General features: G+C 38.3%; 1 protein-coding gene and 1 long non-coding RNA gene across 3 annotated transcripts in view; one reads left to right on the top strand and one right to left on the bottom strand.

Moving 5' to 3' along the window:
* The window catches only part of LOC105280402 (protein-tyrosine sulfotransferase), a 75418-nt gene that overhangs the window by 18789 nt on the left and 35299 nt on the right, over nucleotides 1-21330 (bottom strand). The gene's annotated exons all lie outside the window — the stretch shown is intronic.
* On the top strand, nucleotides 7709-9403 carry LOC105280481. The gene is made up of 2 exons (XR_002193360.1): nucleotides 7709-7921; nucleotides 7997-9403. It is a non-coding gene; the product is annotated as an uncharacterized LOC105280481 (long non-coding RNA).

The following is a 21330-nucleotide window of genomic DNA, read 5'->3' as shown; positions in this document are numbered from 1 at the left end:
AATTAGTCATACACTCATGCAATATTTCTCCATTTTTTCCATGCATTTATATTTGTTTTTGTCGAAATCGAATACCGAAACCGAGACTGATGAATATTGCAATAATGAAATTTTTCTAGTATCGTGATATCCCCCAGTATCCAATATCAGAGAAAGATTATTTTATTTTAATAAAATTTATTTATATTTATTTATAGAAGAGTGTGTGTGTAACACACAATCGTAAGAAAATTATTAACTGATATGATATGATTAATATATATTGATTTAGTAATAAAACCCGATTTGGATAATGAAATATTGCGGAAAAGATTCCAGTCAAATTTTCGAAAAAATTCAGAGCTTCTTAATAGAGTGGAAAAGAGGAAAACGAAAGTCATATATACATTGCAATAATGCATGCAGATTATTAATGCCGGGAATATTCGCATAATAATTATATAATAGCGATACGTATCTACTTTTTTCGACCATGAGGCGAAGGAATGGAAAATCGATACTATCGCGATAGCGAGGAATCTCTTGCTTGTTTAGGGGTGGGCGGGAAAGAGGATAGGAGAAGTCGGCTGCATACGACTGATAATATTCAGATACTTTGCGCCGTTCTTCTGTCATTCGGCAGTCGGATTATTTCGGTATATTTCGCTATATTAATACATCTTGCTCAAAGCGACTTTTTAGTCCTTTTTTTACTAAATTTTTATAAAATACGTAAAAAATATGTAAATAAAATTATGAAAATATCAAATTTTTCGAGATACGTTATTCTACATTTGAAATTTGAAATACAAAAATGATATCATTTAAATGATGATTACAAATACAGATAAATGTGTATATCTTTCAACGCATATCCCATAAACTTTTTAATTATAGTTAAATTTAAAACGAGCTAATATTTCGAGTTAACAGCACGAAGTTCACATGGGGCGTGCGCTACTCGTATAATACATGATATCTGTGGGAGATTCTGGCTTGAGCTCTGTGATCCCAATTTATACGACGTTAGGAGGGATGAAGGGAGGATGTGGAGGTACAATATTATCTTCTAAAGAAAAATTTATTCTAGAGGAAATCTGTAGAAGAAGAGATTGTAATTAAAGGGACAACTTAAAGAAACATCCAATGTTTATACACATCTTATATCATGTACAACCGGTGGTAGTAGGCTGTTGTTTTGGGATTAATTGAAAACCAAATTACTTTCAGGATTGCTTATAATCGTTAACCAGATCCGCTGAGGAAAATTCAACTATAAATTAACACACAAAACCAGTCGTTAAGTATCGATGCGACAATGATTGCAGTAACACTCAGCATTGTCTGTGGCGTTTAACTTAACAGCCAGAGATAGCAAGAAAGAAAGAGAGAAATAGACAATTAAAAAGATACAAAAATGCTTCGCGATGCGAAGCGAAATCCCTTAATCGCTTTTTTTTAATACGAATTCGCGCGTAATCGAGCGGAAATTAAACGCAAAGAGTCGGTCTTCGTGTTACATTCGCTCTCCTTTAACGAAGGGTGCTTTCGACTGGCGCAACGGCTTAGTCAATTATGTTTTCACTTTTAACGACAAAGAGAGTTAGAAAAAGAGAGGATTGAGAGGGCAACCGATGGAATGTATTGGATGCTGCAACGTAAATCGGCATTAGCTATCGGCTAAGCATTAGCTGCATTTCAATTGAGACATCGAGTACGTCTCTCTTATTGCTTTTGTTTCTTTATGAAGATAAGGAGAGATTCAATGCAGACAGATGCATACGCAGAACAATGAACGATCATTTAATTTTACCGATTGATCAACCAGGAGACTTTTGTCCGAAATCTTACTATATGCATGCGGTCTCGTAAAGAAGATATTCAAGCATCTGATGTAAGAAGTGCATTTAATTTGTTTTTTTAAGCAAAACAAATGATTCACAATTTGGATTTTTGAAATTTTTTTTAAATTTCAGTTCAGATTTTTAACTCCAGATTCTATTGTCAATGTCTTGATTATAACTTTTTTAGTCGGCCTCTCAGTGCGCTGACGCGCGTTTGCTCCCCATCGTTCACCACCATCATCGAGATCCATCTCCCTAGATCGTCTCCGAACCGCGGAAACCGAGAAAATGCAAGTTGCGCTTTGATTTCGCGCGATGGACTGTGCCCGATTTGCTGCACAATACAATACAATAGGCAGCTATTGGTTTTGCATCTATCGAGAGATCAACCGCGTGCTTTATGGCATGTCGCAGGATTCTCGCCGAGGGATATCCGGCGCACGTGTGTCGGAATAGTCGCCATAAATAGGGATTTCCGCTAGCTCGATCTCTCGATCCGGAAAGGACGATAACATCCTCTTTTTGTTGCTTCTTCTCCATGATTTTTGTCGTTTCGTTGAATCGAGCAGCGCTGAACGTTTCTGTCGCTTCTTTTGTTTCGTAGAAGAGTTAGTCGACACATTTATCGCATCATGAAGAATTTACACACATAAATATCATTGTCAATCAGTAGTTCGTTCACCATTTTATTAATTCGGAAAGTGGATGAAAGGATATATTAGTAGAATGCGAATAACATTATAAAGACATATATCGATATTAATGAATAATCCCGCCATTGATTTATCCGAATCGATAAAAACATCAATTTCGACTTTAATCGTCTTCGGCTTCGATCGTGTCTCCTAAGAAAATATTCTGTCACGTGCACGTCAGATATGATGTGACGATTCATAAAGAATGCTGCGAAATCATCAAACTATTTATACAGTTGCAATTTAATAACCTTCCTCTTCCCCGGAAACAATCTTCTCTTCCCAATCTCTTTATTAGTACAGACGTCACGATAGATGTTTTTATAATATTTGATGTCATGAAATAAAATCGCTTAGCCGACGTCTAGAAGAACGCATCGATAACTGTTGAAAAGGAAGCGGATGATCCGGGATACCCGATATACGACGGTCTCCATAGCGTCGCGACGCGTCAGGACGCGCGTCACGGAAATTAAAATTCTAATTTCCGGCTGATCAAAACGCGCGAGCGTTCTCGTCTCTCGCATCGATGCGCGTTGCATATTGCAACGAATTCATGCGGCCTCAATATAACGCGGTATTTTGCGCGCGTAAAACGTCCGTTTTCTCGTGGAGTTTTAACGCGTCGCGAGTTAATTGGAACCTGAAGAGCGACATCGCCAGCAACGTAGTGACGTGCTTTCGCACGTTTCGAACGAGATGCCTACGAAGTACTTGAAGCATCTAGTATTGTTCATCCACGATTTTCTCTCAATGAATTATTTTTCAAATTTGTCCGGTCGATCTGTCAAATCGATTTCCATTCGGTAGATTTCCTAATTTTCAACCGCACGCTCTCCGCTTTTCGCACCACCGCGGCGATATGTTCTGTCACGAGAAAATTACACCGTAAGAAATACAAATAGCTGTAAATTAGCTTTGTTAACGAACTCAACAGGTGTAGAGGGGGAAATGAAAATTAGCCGGAGATTGAAGCCTGTTAGCTTGCAACTTAGTTTAGCAGCGCGCACGCGTGCATTTGCGAAAATCCATTTAATCTGATTACACACACCTTGTATATTGCAGTCATAAAATCAAATCGATTTATGTTGTGACAATAAAGGGAGTAAAAGGAACACGAGAGGGCTCGGGGCGAGATGGAATCGGGAGGAGAGGGATCAAGTGCGAGGAAGTGAGCATGAGCAAGAAGAGAATGCATCGGAAGAGTAAGAATGAGAAGTAAAGGAGACAAGAAGGAAGAAGCTGGGCTTTGTGCCCTTCGACCGACGGAACTCGGCTACATTCCGAAGCAGGGCGCCGAGAACGAGGATTTCATTGAGAACGAGCGCTTTGATGAAAATGTGTTCGGCATGCGGAAACAGGAGATTTTCTCCTTCGTCGGACGGATTCACCGACCGGCCTCGCAAGGCTCGTGTTCGCGTCATGATTACGCAATTACAGTCGCACCAACACGACTGCGCGATAAGAAAACGTAAATGGCGAAAATTTTATCATTTGAATGCTTGAATCGATAGAATATCCTACTTAAATATTCTATCACACATTTCGCATCTTCTTAAAGGGAGAAGTGAATGTCTAGCATATAATGCGACTTTCTGACCATTATGTCGAATCAGTGAATCGCCATTTTCGAATTATTGCTTGCATAACGTCAATTAAGAATTTTTATTTTTCCTCTAATATTTCTGGAAAAATGTAATAAAAGTAAAATCCAAAAAAGATGAAGAAATATATTATATCTTATAATAGCTAAAATAATTTAAAAAATGAGAAATATATTTCTCCATATTATTTAGATAGAGCAATTCAAATTTATATCCAAGAATTAATCATGATAATTCAAACTTGATTCATTTATTATTATAATTACTTTTCGGTCACACTTACATCACTTCGCCCTATTTGACCACTAGTCCTAGATTGGTCTTGGATTGGTTCCGGAATAGTCGATAATCGCGAGACAACGGCAAACAACGGCAATCTCGTCGAGAAGCGGTGCAACCTGGCGAGGGATTTAATTGGCCGTTAAACGATCATTCTCTCGAACACCGACAATTGGGATGACTTTCTCTCTCCCTCTCTCTCTCTCTCTCCCTTCGTTCAATTAACACTAATTACCTCTAACCATGGCAATAATCGATATATACCGAAAGGCAAGAGATCACGTGCGGGAACTGACCTCGATTAATCGATAAGCCGTTATGTAAATAATAATAATAATCTTTATTTACGGGAGCCACCCTTTAGTATACATAGAAAAAATTTAGAAAAAAGACGAAAAAAATACAAAAATATATATAAAATCAAGTGTAGAAATACAATAATCCAAAAACACGTATCGTAGGTAAAAAGTCTCAAATATAGAATATAAGATCCAAAATCACGTTATAAATAATACAACCAACAGTCACACCCGGAAGCACAAATAATGAGTAAAAAATCAGATGTAAGAATGTAAGATACAATGTAAAATATAAAATGTAAAATCCAAAAGTAAAATGTAAAATGGAAAATGTAAAAACTGTAAAAACAGATGTAAAATGTAAAATACAATGTAAAATGTAAAAATGTAAAACAAATACAAATACATATCGCAACTGTCCAATTTAAAAATCAAAAATACATCTCGCAACTGTCAAATGTAAAATACAAAAATACAAAAACAAATACGCAACTGTCAAATGTAAGATACAAAATACAAAATCAAAATACGCAACTGTCGAATGTCAAATACAAAAATACAAAATGAAAAACGTATCGCAAGTAAAAAAGTTACAACCGGTAATACAATAATGAGTCAAAATAAGTCAATAAAGTGACATAACATGCATAAGAAAGACGTTCAAGTAAACTAACTTTATAAATGCGCATTCTACGCGTCGAAAGTGAAAACAGAAACTTACTTATACTAAAATATAGCATAATATGTAATGTAATGTAAAACTGAAATAATGTAAACAAATCTATAATCTTGCATAGTTTTCAAAAAATATCAAATAATTTGTCTTGTTTCATGGATAGCATCTGTAATCTTATTTTATCTCGACATGTATGTATGTTATATTTATAAGGGTACTTTCATATGATCAATTAAGATTTGAGAAAAAATCGCTAACAAATTTTTCCAGAAGTTTAATTTTTCGAGATTTCCAAAGACGACTTATGATAGTGCTATATCGGCAAACGAAATTGTGTTTGCCGAATAATCTTTTGACAGCAATCATCCTAACTGGATATTGGATCCCATAGAGAAAGAGAGAGAGAGAACCGTATTTTGGAATATTCGCTGTGCTCGGGTGCGTTATTGCGTTTCGGGTGCAAACAACCCGGTCTGTTTAACCGAGGCCGATTGAATACCGCTGCGACTAATTAACAAACGTTACGCGTACAACGTGGCGTTCTACGATCGTGAACAATGTCGAAATAATTAGTATACGGACAGTGCGTCGTGTCAGAGAACAAACGCGTTTGTTAGAAACGGGACAATTGACCCTTCCAAATTTAGAGTTTTGCCATGTGCTGTCGCTGATACATGTATAATTATATTATAGAAAATATTGTGTTGACCGGAAAGTCAACAGATGCGCGGATTTTTTGGTCAACCCAATAGAATGTATAGGAAAATGTTTTTTCCACTTATTCTATACTCCTCTCTCATGTTACTTTTATATTTTATAAACTGTCTTTTTCTTACTGATCTTTACGATCTTTTTCTTTTTTGTCATACATTTTTGCATTGTTAATATACCGTCGACGCATTGTTGATTAAAAAATAAAAATGTAAGATTTTGTAAGCATATTACCTTTGTAGAGATACAGAATATATTTATTGAAAGAACATTCTTTTTTGTGCGACAGACTTCTTTAACAAGTAATTAACATACGGGCAGCGCTGCGTTGCAGCACAAAGCGTTTGTCAGGAACGCTTTCCGACCCTTTCAACCCTTTAAAATGAGAAATTATACTATAATGAATTTGAATATAAACATACATTTTATGGAAATGGTGTAAAAGAATGCGGAGTGTAAAAATGCGGATTGCAACTTGTCGAGTTGGAGAAAGAAAGTATTGCTTTTATTCAAGTTGGAAAAAGAAAGTTTTGTTTTTATTCGTTACGTTTATCTATACATGCATATATTATTTATATTAACTACAAGATCAGTATATTAAAAAGTATTAATATAAGAGCTATAAATTATAAAATTGTATATTATAAAATTATGATACTACGTATGTGTAACTTAATACTTATATAACTATATCTGAATCTTTTAAGAAGAACGAAATTGATATCTCCCGAACTATCTATAAAATAGATTCCGAGAAAAGCTATGTTTAAAATATAGAGGAGAATCCCGTATTATGAGATATGCTCCTAATATGAGATAATGGGGTTTCTGCTAAACTAGTGAGCACCATCTGTTAGTTCCACCATGAACTTATTACTCTTGGTGTAAAATGTATTTAGTGAAAAATTCATTGTTCGTTATTGCGTTTAGCTTTTGCAAGAAAAGGTTTGTGAAATTGTGAACATGTCAAAGGAACTTAACTTAAGGTAAGTCTTTAAACCTTGTTTATTAATATAATAAAGAAATGGTTGGCAATAAATTCAGTATGCAATGATAGAGTAAAATCGTAGTAACAGGAAAATACGCGATTTGTTGAATTGCTTAATTGTAGAGGTTAGATTTCATGATCGCGGAACCGCTAGGCGCGTGGCTAGTATAATGAGATATTCAGGGTACTTTTAATTTGAGATAATTATTGCTCGAATATGGAGATTATGTAGTGTAATAAAAAGAAAGAAAATACTACTTAAGGTTAAAGAAAAGTTAATACGAATTTATATTACGAATTTTTGTGTATTTAATTTTTATAGAATCTGACTATGGAGGTTAGAGATACGAGGAAGCGTCGACAGTGGAATCGTGAAGATTTGGCGAAGGCTGTGGAAGTAGTATTTTTATAAAACTATCTAATAAAGTTTTTTAATTGCAATACTGATGTATTTTGCACTTTTAACACCGATTTCTCGAGGTATCTTATATTAGGAGCACATTTTCTCGATCCTGCGTAAAGCTTTTTTCAAATTTTTTTAATTTTCAAAAAAAAAATATTTAAATTAGATTTTTCATTTCACCAACCTAAAGCTTATTAAATTCTTTTCAAGATAACGTATTACATTTTTAAATTCTGCCCATAGATTTCCTTACATTCGGCAAAATCGATATGGTATCTCATAATCGGGGACTTTCCTCTACGGAACATTTCATTATCTGTAATAATCATTACGTGATGATTACGTACTCGCTTAAAATAGCAACTTCTGCTTTTGTTGTGGATAGTGAGATTTACACGAGCACAGAGTGGCTCAAAGATCACTCAGGATAAGTTTTGACAAAAGTACCATTTATTCGGTCACATAAAAGAAGAAAATTAATATCTTTCTTCAATTAAGATTCATACATGAATTTGCAGATAACGCGCCAAGTCTTGAATGCCTTGCATCTTGCAATTAGATGTTTGTGACTGCTGCAACGACCAATCATGTGCGAGGCCATTGATTTCATCGACACTAAACATCCGAGAAACTATAACAGTCTACCGGTCTACATAGAATTAATGATAAACAGCAGTTCGTATAGAAGTTTCATGTTACTCTCGAGAGCCCGGTCTAAGCGATCGAATACGTCAGACGTGGAGTATATTGGCGGTTACGGCTGAAACATATAGCCAATATTGATGAAACCGAAGAGCCGCTGCCGGATAACATTACTTATCCAACAATGTTAATGTCTACCCCAAGATCGATTTGAATTACTTCGACGACCCGGAGGACGTCAGAACGATGATTGCCGACATCAAAGCGATCAGAATCAATCAGACGGAAATGATGCAGAAGTTTAATTCACGATTAACAATGAATAACATTCCCGGTTGCGAAAAGCACGAATACGATTCCTATGACTACTGGGAATGCGCGATGAGGATGCTAATGTCAGCAGTTTTCCACTTGTCCGGTACCTGCAAGATCCAAGAGGGGACTCGGCTACTATCGTCGATCTAAAATTGATTTGTAATTTTTAAAATTGAGTATTGCACTCGAGATTATATTTGCCGCTTCTTGGCAATCAAGTGATTTACTTAGTAACTTACTAAGTAATCTACTTAACTTACTACTAGTTACTTAATAAGTAATCTACTTAGATATGTTTGTATGCCCTGTTATAATTTCGAGTCTATAACTCTCTCAGCCTCTGGATATCGATTATTTGCAGACATAAAAATGCACAAGTTAGAATATGCATAGCTGTATTTGAATGTTGTGTATCGTTCAATTGTATTCTAGTATCAATACCGGAAAGTCCATGTCAAACGCTGCATTAAGAATTAATACAAAGTTTTGCGTTGCTGGAAGGTTCGTGCGAAATTTTTTTGGCAGGATTCAGAGACAAAATTTTGTATTAATTCTTAATGCAAAGTTTTGCGTTTGGATTTGCCAAGAGGATTGACATGAATTTCCTAGTCTTATTTAAAATTATAAAAACTTATTATAAAATTCATGAAGTTATTCCACTTTGTGTATTAAAACAGCTTGAATATAAAATGCTATTATTTTTTAAAATTTGCATGGCATAAGGAACAGGAGTGTCTAGGATGCTTTAGTTGGAAAGTCAATCAAAAATCGTATGAATTGCTGCAAGAGATGTGATAAATAAACCAAAGTCCGAAATTCTCGCTTTGATATATGAAGTAGAGGAATCATTTAATGTAGATATGAAAACATTATGCCAAATATATACTAATTCACGCAGTAAGCGACGAGACAGACCGTATATATTATATTTATATGAAATAAAATAAAAAACTATAACATATTTAATTTAATATTGTTGTAAGACGAGCAATCCATAAATTCCTGTAACAAGTCGTAATGTGTACTCAGTACGAAAAAAGCAATTTTATATTTATTGCAAAATGTGAGTGAGAAACATCTCTTTAATTAATACTTTGTTGTAAAATAACAATATGCAATCATACAATAACATTAAATTTAAATATTTTAAAAGTTAGAAAGAGATGAGTGTTTAATATGTAAAAGAAATACAAATTATTCCACGTTTTAGCAAACGCGAGAATCCGACTTTAACTTCGACTTGAACGTATTTCGTGTATTCGTGTCTATCCAAATTTACAACATGGTTCATATCCTCATGGGAAATTACACTCAACGGTGCGATAAACTTTGAGCCAAACGATAATTATTAGCGGAAAAGCAATCTACTCGCTTGTGCAAAAGTCATATAGATTGCTGTGAAAGATATGACATACAAACCAAAGTTCAAAATCCTTGCTTTGTTATATGAACTGGAAACGTCCACTTAATTTAGATAAGAAAAGGTTCACCAAATATAATTAATCCTGATTATAAAAATATCGTGTATTATATGTTATAAATTCGGATAAGTATATCGTAGTTGTTCTTAGGAAAAATTATATTCAAAATGATAAATTTTGAAATGAGATAAAAAATGTAAAACATATTATATTTTAATTAATTTTTGTAAGATCCATAAATTCGTGTATCAATTCATGATGCTCTCCTTGAAACTCTCCTTCGAAAATCCTTCGAAATTTTAAGCCTACTTATCGAAACTTTCGATTATTATAATGCTGTGTAATGCAAATTTTAGAATCCATATGCGGATTCTAATCCAACGCATATCAGCGACTCCGACGCGAAACGAAAATGGTTTATTTATGTAGCCAAAGTTACATATCGCACTATGGTGGCTTGATACTACAGGCAACCTATTTCCCAAAAGACACGCAGCGTATATTAATGTGGAGACCAGAGAGTTCTCGGGGGAAATGTGGATTGAATTGTTGATACTGTTGTGAATAATATCCAACGACGCGTTGTTATTGGAAAGCGATAATAACGATTGATCTCATAGACTTCAGATGTGCGGGCGATGTGCATCGTATCGGTTATCCTTTTAGTACCGATTAATTTAGTCTCTTTCTCTCTCTCTCTCTGTTTGCAAACTGGCGAACCGTATTGATCGTTTGAGCCTTCATTTGCCTCTCTAAAATAAAATCCCGCTTTAACTCTATGCAAAGGGGCAAATCGGTACAATATTATTCGAATTATTATGTCGAAAGAAGATTATTTCGAGATATATAATCTATATAAATATCAGAATAATCAGGCGAGAACAAAGTAAATCTGTCACGCACACGATTGAAAGGGCAGCAGAACAGGTCTCACATGAGCGTATACGGATTGGTACCGTGCTACCATCTTCTCCCAGGACGCCATATCGGATCGATCGTCTCAGCGGGGTGAGATGGAATTGCACAGATTATTTCCCCGACCACGTACCGCTGGGATTGGATGCTAATGTATTTGTGTTTCTTATTAGGAGATTCACGATCCAATTAGCGTGAGTTCGTCGTCGTATCTGCTCGCAACAGATAGAATAGCGAAGTGGATGATCGGAAAAACGCGTCAGTTGCATCGCGTCGTATAAAGTGTAGCCAGACCGCTGTCTGGCGTCTCCATTAAGTCCAATATTCCGAGATTAAGCGGCGCGTTTCGATCGAACTGATAGTTCTATCGCGCAGTTTTATTAAGTTTGAATTTCCATCGAGGAATCGACGGCTCGCTCGGGAGAGTGCACGCTACGCGCGTTTTAGCGGCTTGCGTTTGCAAACACGACGGTATCGTGGAAATGCGGTTTTTACGGCTCTTATCGCGGCGCGCGTCGCACCTATTTGTCGAATATTAATTCCATGCCCGATGCGCCGGCGGCGACGATGCAGCGACTAAATTAATTTCGTCGAGTGCTCGTTTCTCGCGTGTCGAACGATTACGATGTTTCGCGCGCGTCGTTGAAACGCGCTCGCACACGCAAAGCGAGAAAACGCGGGTCGATGCGGCGCGACGTGATGCAAAGTGACGCGGCGCTTGCTACTTCCCGCCGCATTTGCATTGTAATGAGAGTACCTGCAAACCGGGAGTCAAAACTGTTACAATTTTTCCGAGAATCGGAGAGTATACATTTTTGGGGGATTTTTTCTCCTTTTTTCGCGAAAATGGGAACGCACAATGATATCATCGTAAGCTTCATTCCCTCATGTCTGTATGATGTCCCTAATGGAATTCATTGATACGATTTTCGTTCGAATATTAAGTGAATATTGAGTCACCGAGAATATGCAATTTTACATGTATCATCGGAAAGTTCAATTTTACGGAAAGCTTTCACGACGTTAATGTCTCTCGGTCGAGTGTTACGAGGATTACGCGACGTGACTCTCTCTCGCGGAAATATACTTCGGTCTTCGCGAGATGTAATATTCCTTGCAATATTTCTGCGAGTCGGAGCAATTCTACGAAAAATCCGCCGATGTCTTATTAACGCAATTTTAGAAATTCTTGTCACGATACGCGTTCTATTATGTCCATATATTTCGCGGCTTGGTCCCTCAACTTAATTCCGCGCGACTCGTCGCGCCGCGAATTTTTCTACAAGTTCATCCGGTAATTTCGTTACTGCGTACTTCGTCCGACGAAAAAGTTACTCTCAAAGTTACAGCTTTTGCAGCGTGAAATTGCGGCGTCGCGTCGCCGTCGTTGTTTCCACACGACGACGTTGCGACATAGACGAAAAAACAGCACGAGCATTGCTACCCTTCCTTCTGTGTTTGCCACACACGTGTCATCGATCGAACGGCTGTCGATAATCCTCCTACGGTCCTACGGGATACGTTTCTCGCCGCTCGTTTTTATCAGGGCACGTCGCTCGAAAGTCCGATAATCCAATTTGCGGCCGCCGCGATTTCCGCCCTGGCGGACCCACGTCGTAGCTTATATGTCCCAGGGCATGCCGTTAATGCCTCCGCGTTGGCTTTTACATCGTACATATTAATGAACAATCTCGTTGCGTATTCAGTTCTACGGCAATCCGCCGTATACAGGACTCGATAATAATCCGCATAAGATTCCCGTGGAAACTTGCAGATTATACATTTAAATACGATTTTCTCATAATATCAAGGGAGAATTGTGTTTAGCAGAGTGGAAATTTATATAAAATTTTGGCAAGAATGCAACTCTGGAAAGGGAGTTTCCCGCGAGCGCGGAAAGATTGCGTGCGCGGTTGACAAAAGCCGGATTACAGCAGGAAAACGGCGGTTATTCGCGTGATTCGAGATGCCAAGACAATGCAAGGAACGCAAGGTGCGAGAGGAAGAAGTCAGGTGAGAAAGAGAGACTCTCTCTGGCTCTCTCTAAATAGCTTCCTTCCGCGTGTTAGCCGCGCGCGTGCGAATATAACTTTCCGCTCTCGTGTAGTAACGGAGCGGGGAATGCACGCTGCTTCGGATGCAGCGATAAAGGCACACGAATATTCCCGGATCTCCCGCAATTTTCCAGAAGAATGCCGCCGATCCTCCCCTCGCCGATGCGAATCGGATTTTGCACGGGATTCCCTCTGCTCCCGCCAACCCCGGAAACTTATTTGCGCGCGTATTACCTTCGCCGAACAGATTGGTAATGCGACCTCCGCAGTTTCCCGAATCTGGTGACGATTTGTGGACAGGTGTACAACTTCAACATTTCCCGTAGCTTTGCGTTTTCCTTCGCCCTTCGGCTCTGTTCTATCACATTCTGTCTTTCGTTGTTTCTCGTTATTGCGCGATCAATTATTATTAACTCTTCTCTGAAGCGAGTAAAATAGTTATTTATATATTTAATGTAATTATACAGATTCCGTAAAAATTAATATCAGTACGTTACTGAAACAACAGAAGAGTACTGCAAGAGCGTTTCGATTACTGAATATGTGTGAAGAGAAATCAAGAGAAAGATCGAAAGAGAGAGAAAGGCGAGGAGATAAAGGACCATATTGTATCAAGAAATTATTAGCTTGGTAGATAAAATTTTAATGTTATGGTGGTGGGTCGGGTAGACTACACCATGCAGGATCTCTCGTGATAAGCAAGAGGAAGGTAATATGCGCGGAACATTTATCATAAGACACTCTGCGTTCTACACAGTCAAGCACGTTAATAAATAGTTGTAACTTTGCATTTCATGACAATTAACGCTTTGTGATATAACCGGTTACGAAATGCATTTAATTCATTAGCAACCTAATTTCATAAAATTCTTGTTTTCTTTTCTACAGCGTAATGCACATTTGCTAGTGTTAAAAAATTAATATAGCGAGAAATCAGGATGTTTTTATTTCTGTTTTTAGTTTAATCTTCTGAAATAAAAACACGACAAAAATTGGCGAAAATTGATGTTAATAACGAGCAAAAATAAATAATTTTGCCTTTTATACACGTAGAAGAACAACTTACAATAAACTAGAAAGCAAAATTCTTAAACGCATAAATTAATAAATACCGCATATGTTATTATCGACTGATCAAATGAACGATTATACAATGGTAATAATCATTTAATAATTAATATACAATAATGATTATACAATGGTAATCATTTATTAATTAATAGTCATACGCAATAATTAACAGTCATCATTATCCGCGGAGGTAACAGATCAGTAACAGGAAATAATATTTTTTCACAAAAATTATCGTATATATTCCAATTTTTTGCAAATAAAATACATTTAAATTAAACGTACTTTATATCGTTAATAAAAACGGCTCTGAACACATCATTGTCCTCTGCAATTGTGCAAACATATAAATCGACAACACGATATGAAAATATAATACGTATAATAACTATACATATATAAGAATAAAACGTTCATATAATGAACGCGTAGAATGAAAAGCGCGTAACGCTGCGAAACGCACCGGCAGTTTGGAATAATGGTTACCTGCGCGAATTTTTGCGCGTATATTTTTCCCTGTTATCGCAAAAACGCTGGTCGACGGGATGAAACATCGAAGTACACGCGTTATCTTCCGCGTCGCCATTAATGCACCGCGCGCGGTCTCGTAAATATTCCGACGAAACTTTGCGCTCCCATACGAAAATAAGGAATTATTATACGGGCATGGAATATTCCCCTAGTATCCCCCTGTGGATCGAAAGCTTTCTTTCTTAGGAGAGGATAAGATAGTCTCGTCCGCTTCAAAGCTTGTGTTACTTACCACGAAGTCGCGTTACGTCTAACCTCCTTCGATATTTTTGCAATAAAACAAATCTGCTTTAAGTTTAACGCCAACTGATTTCGTTTTCTCAAGCATTCCTCAAGCAAAACAAATTTTGAATAAGAAAAAAATAATTGGAATTTATCGCAATGAGCTCTTTAAATATAGAAAGAAATGTAATATTTTACAAAAGAGATTTCTTATCTATATTATAATTGTGTGTATGTGTGTGTGTCTGTGTGTAAAGACCTGATCATATTGATTGTAGACATAGATGGAGATGCACATTAAACGTTCAAAAAAATCCGTGAATGTTGAGAGGAAAGTTAACCCCTTGCAGTCTTGTATAGAGGGTGTACTCGACACAGTGATTTACGAGAACTCTCCACGTATTTTTCCTAACGCTCGAAACGGTGAATGATTACACCGGCAAACTACATTGCTCGAATGTTTATATAGTACTCCAAATGGTGGAGATCGATCATTGTGTCAGACTGTTGTTACAACACCAGTAAGCTTTAAAATAAAAACAATATATTTAACATCTAACCGTGCGTGACGGAATTATTGCCATTACATAGGAAATAACGGATTCCAAAAAAGTTACCGTTTCATGAGGAACTGTCTTGATTCTCCAATAATTAAGGATTACGTATATCACACAAATAGCACGATATCATGTTATAAAAATAATTTTCAAGTTTTGCGAAATATTCGCGATTTTTCGTTCATTTCAGAAATGTTACTTTATAGAAATATGAACAAAAATTGGAAAATTCATGTACGAGTCTAAGTTAGATACATTATATACCTATGTAGAAATGTTACAAAATGTAAAAACACATATTAATCTACGGAACCAGTGAAACTGAAAATGAAATTTTTAACATTTGAACTTCCTGCACATATTTCATTAAAGTAACGTTACAAAGCTCTTCATTGCGAGAAAACGTTTAGTAGAGAACATTTTTGCGAATTATTTCACTCATGTATTTTATTTTGACAGTCAATTAATACAGAGAAAAATTGAAATATGAAATGTTAATTTCATATTTGGTTCGGATGATAAATTTAGCCTTGTTCGTTAATTCGATCGTTGATACGGAAAGAGAGAAAGGGGTAGAAAGAAAGAGACGTCCCGTGTAATATCCGAATAATTTGGGTTAATTTAGAGGGGATATGGATCGAGGAAAACGGCCGTGGGCGCCGTCGACATGGTCGTTTTCGTAACAATGATCATAATGATAATAGGGATCAAATTTGGCAGTTACGAAGCGCGAAGTACGTTGATCACAGTTTGCCGACGGCAAACTTCCTAATTGAACGTCGCTCGTTAAACTTACTCGCATGTGCTGCGATGGTAGTGTTCGCTAATTAACGGCATCCTGCTATTTTTCGGGTCCAGCTTTCTCGCCACGAACTTGGCTTTCTTTTGAGGAAACACGAGGCGCAAAGCTTCGATCAAATTTCACCATCGACATGGGGTTTCCCGCAACCCTATTCGTCTGAGATGGTAATAATAGTTATATGGCTTGGTAACAGCTGCTATCATGCTACACATCGCACGATTACCGAGGAAATTTCGCTTTTCCGAGGATCACAGACGAGAATCGAATATCAAAATAATCTTGTTTTATAGATTCTAAAAAATGGTAAATTTTAAAATTATGAACGATCTCACCGATTTATTTTTATTAATAACTTTTTAACAAACAACGAGCATCGGCTAAACTTTTTTTCGAAATTTAATCAGTCATTTCTTTGACATATGTTAAGATCATTGAAATCGTCGCTCCTTTTAATTTTAACATTTATCTAAAATATATACATCTTATTATCATGTTAAGATATTTCTTATATGTTAATGCAACATATTAATACGTGTACTTACTTATAAAGTTGCAGTGCATAAAAATTTTACCGACGACCTCGAGTATGATATTTGCACAACTACGGTGCGAACATTCTCATGAGGACTCAAGAAACAACAGTGTTCAGGACGTAACGAGACTTCTCCGTGTACGCCGCGAGCTAAGGGAAACGTGTAAGGTCGCGCGTGCATTTTGCACAATTTCATCGTCCGCGTTTGTGTGCCAGCGATGTAATTAAAATGTCAACGAGCCGCGGCAGGATTCCGCGCCGTTTGCTCGGTTTCGTCGCTGTACCCGGTCGCTATACCCGCCATACGGCGCACGGGGCTTTTACGGTTTGTTTCCCTAAGTCGGCGAAAAGCCCGCGACGACAGACGCCAACGAATGCCGGGATCCGTGCCAGCGCGTCGGAAAGAAAATAGACTGCATGGAATTCTCGAGCAGCTTACTTAGGGTGGCCTTTAATGCGTCACGGAGTCACGTTGATACGCGCGAACGTCTTGGAGTGAGAAACTCGATGAAACCACATGTTTTCCGCCTTTCAGGTACGATCTTCGAACGAGTCGCGAAAAGTCACGAAACGCTGTCGCTTTCTCTCTTCCTAACGATTTTATTCAGATATCTGTCTGTAAATGCAAGATCAGATGGAACAAATATTTCTGGCCCTTATAGGCATTTTTATGTTATTATTGTATTATTTTCTAAGTAAGCGAATAAAATATTTTTCTGAGATTATAAAGGATAGAAGTAAACACGGAATTGTAACTATATATTGTGGAGGCAAGTGGTGGAAATCGAAAGTTGAAAAAAGATCACGTGCGTTTCAGTTTAGAGATCGTAAAAAAGGCAAAGGCCAAGAGAAGAAAAATAAAAAAGAAACGAAAGGAGCACATATGGGCTAGAGAAGGCAAGAAGTTACACGTTCCGTCAGAGAACGGGAAAAAATGTTAGAGAATACTTTCTCTACGTGGAAAACGCAAAGTGGAGTTTTATACTACGTTCTTATTTTCATTCTTTGGTCCTGTCCAAGGGAAACGAATGTTTTAAGAGGAATCTTGGTAGAATTCACGAGGATAGTGTCTACTGATTTCCCAAGGGGAGTAATCCTTCTTTTTCATCTTTCTCTCTCGACGGTTACTCTTGCTCCTGCTCTTCGTAGATTTCTCAGAATTGAAACAGATCACAAAATTACAATCATTAGGACTAAAGCTGACGCTCATCAACCTTCAAACAAACAAAGCAAGTTGATTGAAAAAATTGATTCCAGGAACCATTTTTCGAAAATACCTATATCTGTTAATTTCAGATTCTGAAGAGAAGAACTCATCCTTGGACGATATAATAATTGCTAAAACATTTTGTAAATTCTATGTAGTGGAAAAGAGTTCTAAAATATATTCGGAGAAAGAGAGAAAGAGTGAGAAATAGATACTATAATATACATTTCCCAATATTTATAAAATCTTTTCGGACGTTTCCACGATATTTTTCCAAATTCTCGAGAGCTTCTCGTGTCTTTGACACGAAAATTTCGGAACAAAATTTCGGTAATTTCCTTCGTTTTGATTGGTTATTGTACCCGCTTCATGAAACTAGCGAGATTGTTATTGCCAATTCCGCGGATCGGTATACCGCAGAAAGAATCTGAACGATTCGTTAGAGCGAGATTGAAGGATTCGGTAGCGCGTGCTTGCGGGACATCGCGGAGACCAATCCATGGCGACAGCTGCGGTTATTTGTATGCAAAATACTGGTCGTTGGCACGACCACCGTCGCCCTCGGGGATTGTCATTGCCGGTCGTCGGTCTACGGGCTTGTCTCGGACAAGCGAAGCGAGCAGCGTACCCCACGAGTTCTTCTTGCCGTGCAAAGCCGCTGGGATAACTTCCGGACGACGCGCGCCATTGTTTCGCACCGGAGAACTTGGTCGAGTGCTGGACTATATGTATAGAGAAGCTGGTCGGAGATGAGTCAGAGAGCAACATAACGGTCATGATTAAGAGGGAACAAAGGTGCACCGAAAAGCAGTGGCCATCTCTCACCGGCCTTTAATAAATCTGGACGTTGTCGACGAAAGTGCACGATCCTTTCTCTCTCTCTCTCTCTCTCTCTCTCTCTTGCTAATGATATACTTTTCCCCTTAACACTGTTGTATGGATTTTTAAGAGTCCGCTGATGAATGGGAATTTATATATGGCGTTAAAGTTTTTCACGCGCTGCGTCATGTCTTTTTTACACATTACGATATATCTTTACACAGCCTGTGTGCGTTTTAGGAAATGCCATTGATAAATGGAGATTTATGATGTGGTGCGAGCGCGTTGTGTGCTCGCGGAAGAAACTGGGACAAAGAATCCAAAGCGATCGATGAAACTCGAAAAGGGAACATGCAATCTCTTTCAACGGTGGCTCTGTCATTTTCTTGTACTTGCGTTTCGCGATTTAATTACGTTAATTGATAAGCTTGATAAAATATAAAAATCAAACCAGAGCGAAGATAGTTGCGCTTCCGATAAAAATGTTAATTTAAAATTATGAGAAATCACGTAGTCGTAGTGCGACTTGTTCAAGTTTACTTTTGCCAAGGTAATTCTGACTTTTCCCAACATTTCCCGAGAGCGAGAGAGACGATCCTTGAATTTTTTTCAGATTTTCCGGAAGAGTAACAACTCTGACGGACCCGGCAGAGGAAAATGTTCCCGTTTTACCAGCGCTTTCTCTATCTCGAGTAAAAGAGTAAAGCTGCAAAGCAAGATAGAACCAAGTCAGTGCAATACCGAGTATACAGTAAAAATACCGTTTTCAAAAGCGGGAAGAGCGAAGGAGAACTTCACGCGCCAATGTGCCGATATAGCGAGTGCTTCGAACCGAGAGGAGTTTATCGCCCGTGGGAAATTCGCAGACCCGTCCCCGAAAAAATACCTACAGTAAAACCGTAACCGGAAAGCAAAGGAAACAAAAGATGGTTCTCAGCGAGGGAGGAAAACCGGGGTGGGCAGGGAGAGAGAAGCGAAGGCGGGAGCGAAGTAAAAAGCCCGGTGCAGTCGCGGAAAGACAATTACGACTGGATCGGGAGAAGAGTGGAGTATTTCGCCTGCTTTTCACGGCGCGCGTCCGACGACGATTGAATATTTCAGCGAGGCCATTAAGAGTCGACCGGGCACGGTTCAACGGAGCCCAGGAATAAGGACCCGCCGAATTAACAAGCACGCTCGCCCTCGTCGTCGTAGTGGATTTCTGTCGGATGCATACTGCTCTCTTGCAGAATGGAACGTCATGCCGGAAGAGAAAAACGAGACGCGCGGGGTAGCGAACGCGGCGAGAAGAAAGCGGTTAATTTAATTCGTCGCCGAGACAATGACGACGCCTGGCAAGGAGAGGAGAGTCAAGGGGCACTTTCTATCGGGGACGCGGGGAGTAGCATGGTCCGCTGAGAGATATCCGACAACGTGTTGGTTCGAGTGCAGAAAGATTTTTGCGATATGCGGAGAAAAGGAAAGGCGAGCGCGTGACACAAACACGGGAAGATTAGAAACGTTGGATCACTGTACAATACGTGAAACGTTGTCTTTATATCGATAAGATCTTTAGGTTCTTTCTTAGAAAGATTAAGAGATATAACTAAATGTACCTGGGAAATCTGCGCAATTAATACCTCCCGATCGGCCAACGCGTCCTCCTCACGGGGGAGTTTTATTATGCGGCTCGCGAAAGCGTTCCCTCGTGGAAAAGTGGATATCTAAACGCAGCGCGAGATCGCACGATGATAAATGGGGCGGGATAAACCGCTGACAGGTACAGCGATTTTGAGATTAAAATCCACGGGCTTCCGGTTAACGTGTCAGTGAGCTTTTTCAACAAGAAAAAGAAAAGAAAAAACCGATAACCAAGAGAGACGGACTGGCGAGAAGAATGAAAAGCGGTGGGACATTTTAGCGCGCGTCGCGTGAATTAATAATCGAACGTCCCCACAAAAGAGAATTATCTGCTGAATATTCAAATGCAAATCTAGTACATGTACATAGTATTGATCCAATAAAAGAGACTGCATTTTCCAGAAAATATTCTTTCTCATAAAGCTATTTTAAAGAATATATGTATGTAATAAAATTATATAATGATATGTAATAAAATATGATAAATACACGGTAACTGTTCTTAAATTGTCCCTTATCTCGCGGAATATTTATAAATAGCGTGTTTATCGCGCTATTTAAATCAACTTTGTCGGAAGAAAAGTCGATTACAAGTAAGTAGCTACGGAGGGAAAACGAGGAAGACTTTTCGACTTTTTCTCTCGATGATAATCACTTTGGACGATAATCACAACTCGACTTCTTCGGTACTTTGTGCGCTGCAGCTTTCCAAGATTAAAATTCAGAGTGCAAAGTTCTCGGAGGACGACACCGTGAGCTACGTTACGCGAATTCGTCCATTTGTCTACAAGGAGCAGCCCGGAGATATCTATTTTCTACTTAAAAATTAGCATCGGTAGAGTTAGCCTTTGTATCTTGCTCGGCGTATCCTCTCGTCGTGCTTTCGTAAATGCTGAATGCGCTTCTCTCGCCGAATACGAGAGGAGGGTCATACAGAGAGAAAGAGAGAAATAGAGAGAGAGAGAGAGAGAGGAGAGAGAGGAATCGGGGCTTTGGAGGGCATGTACATACACCGGCAAATCGGAGGATGCACCGCCTCTCTCGCGAATTCCGTTTCATCTCGTTAATGCACTTTGCCAGAGTTCGGGGACGAAGTTACGGCAACGTCGACGTCCCGTCCGATCGAGGTGTTTGTATCGAGAAG

Source organism: Ooceraea biroi, chromosome 1 (genome assembly GCF_003672135.1).
Source record: "Ooceraea biroi isolate clonal line C1 chromosome 1, Obir_v5.4, whole genome shotgun sequence".
NCBI classification, from domain to species: domain Eukaryota; kingdom Metazoa; phylum Arthropoda; class Insecta; order Hymenoptera; family Formicidae; genus Ooceraea; species Ooceraea biroi.
This window is presented reverse-complemented; position numbering and strand designations above follow the sequence as displayed.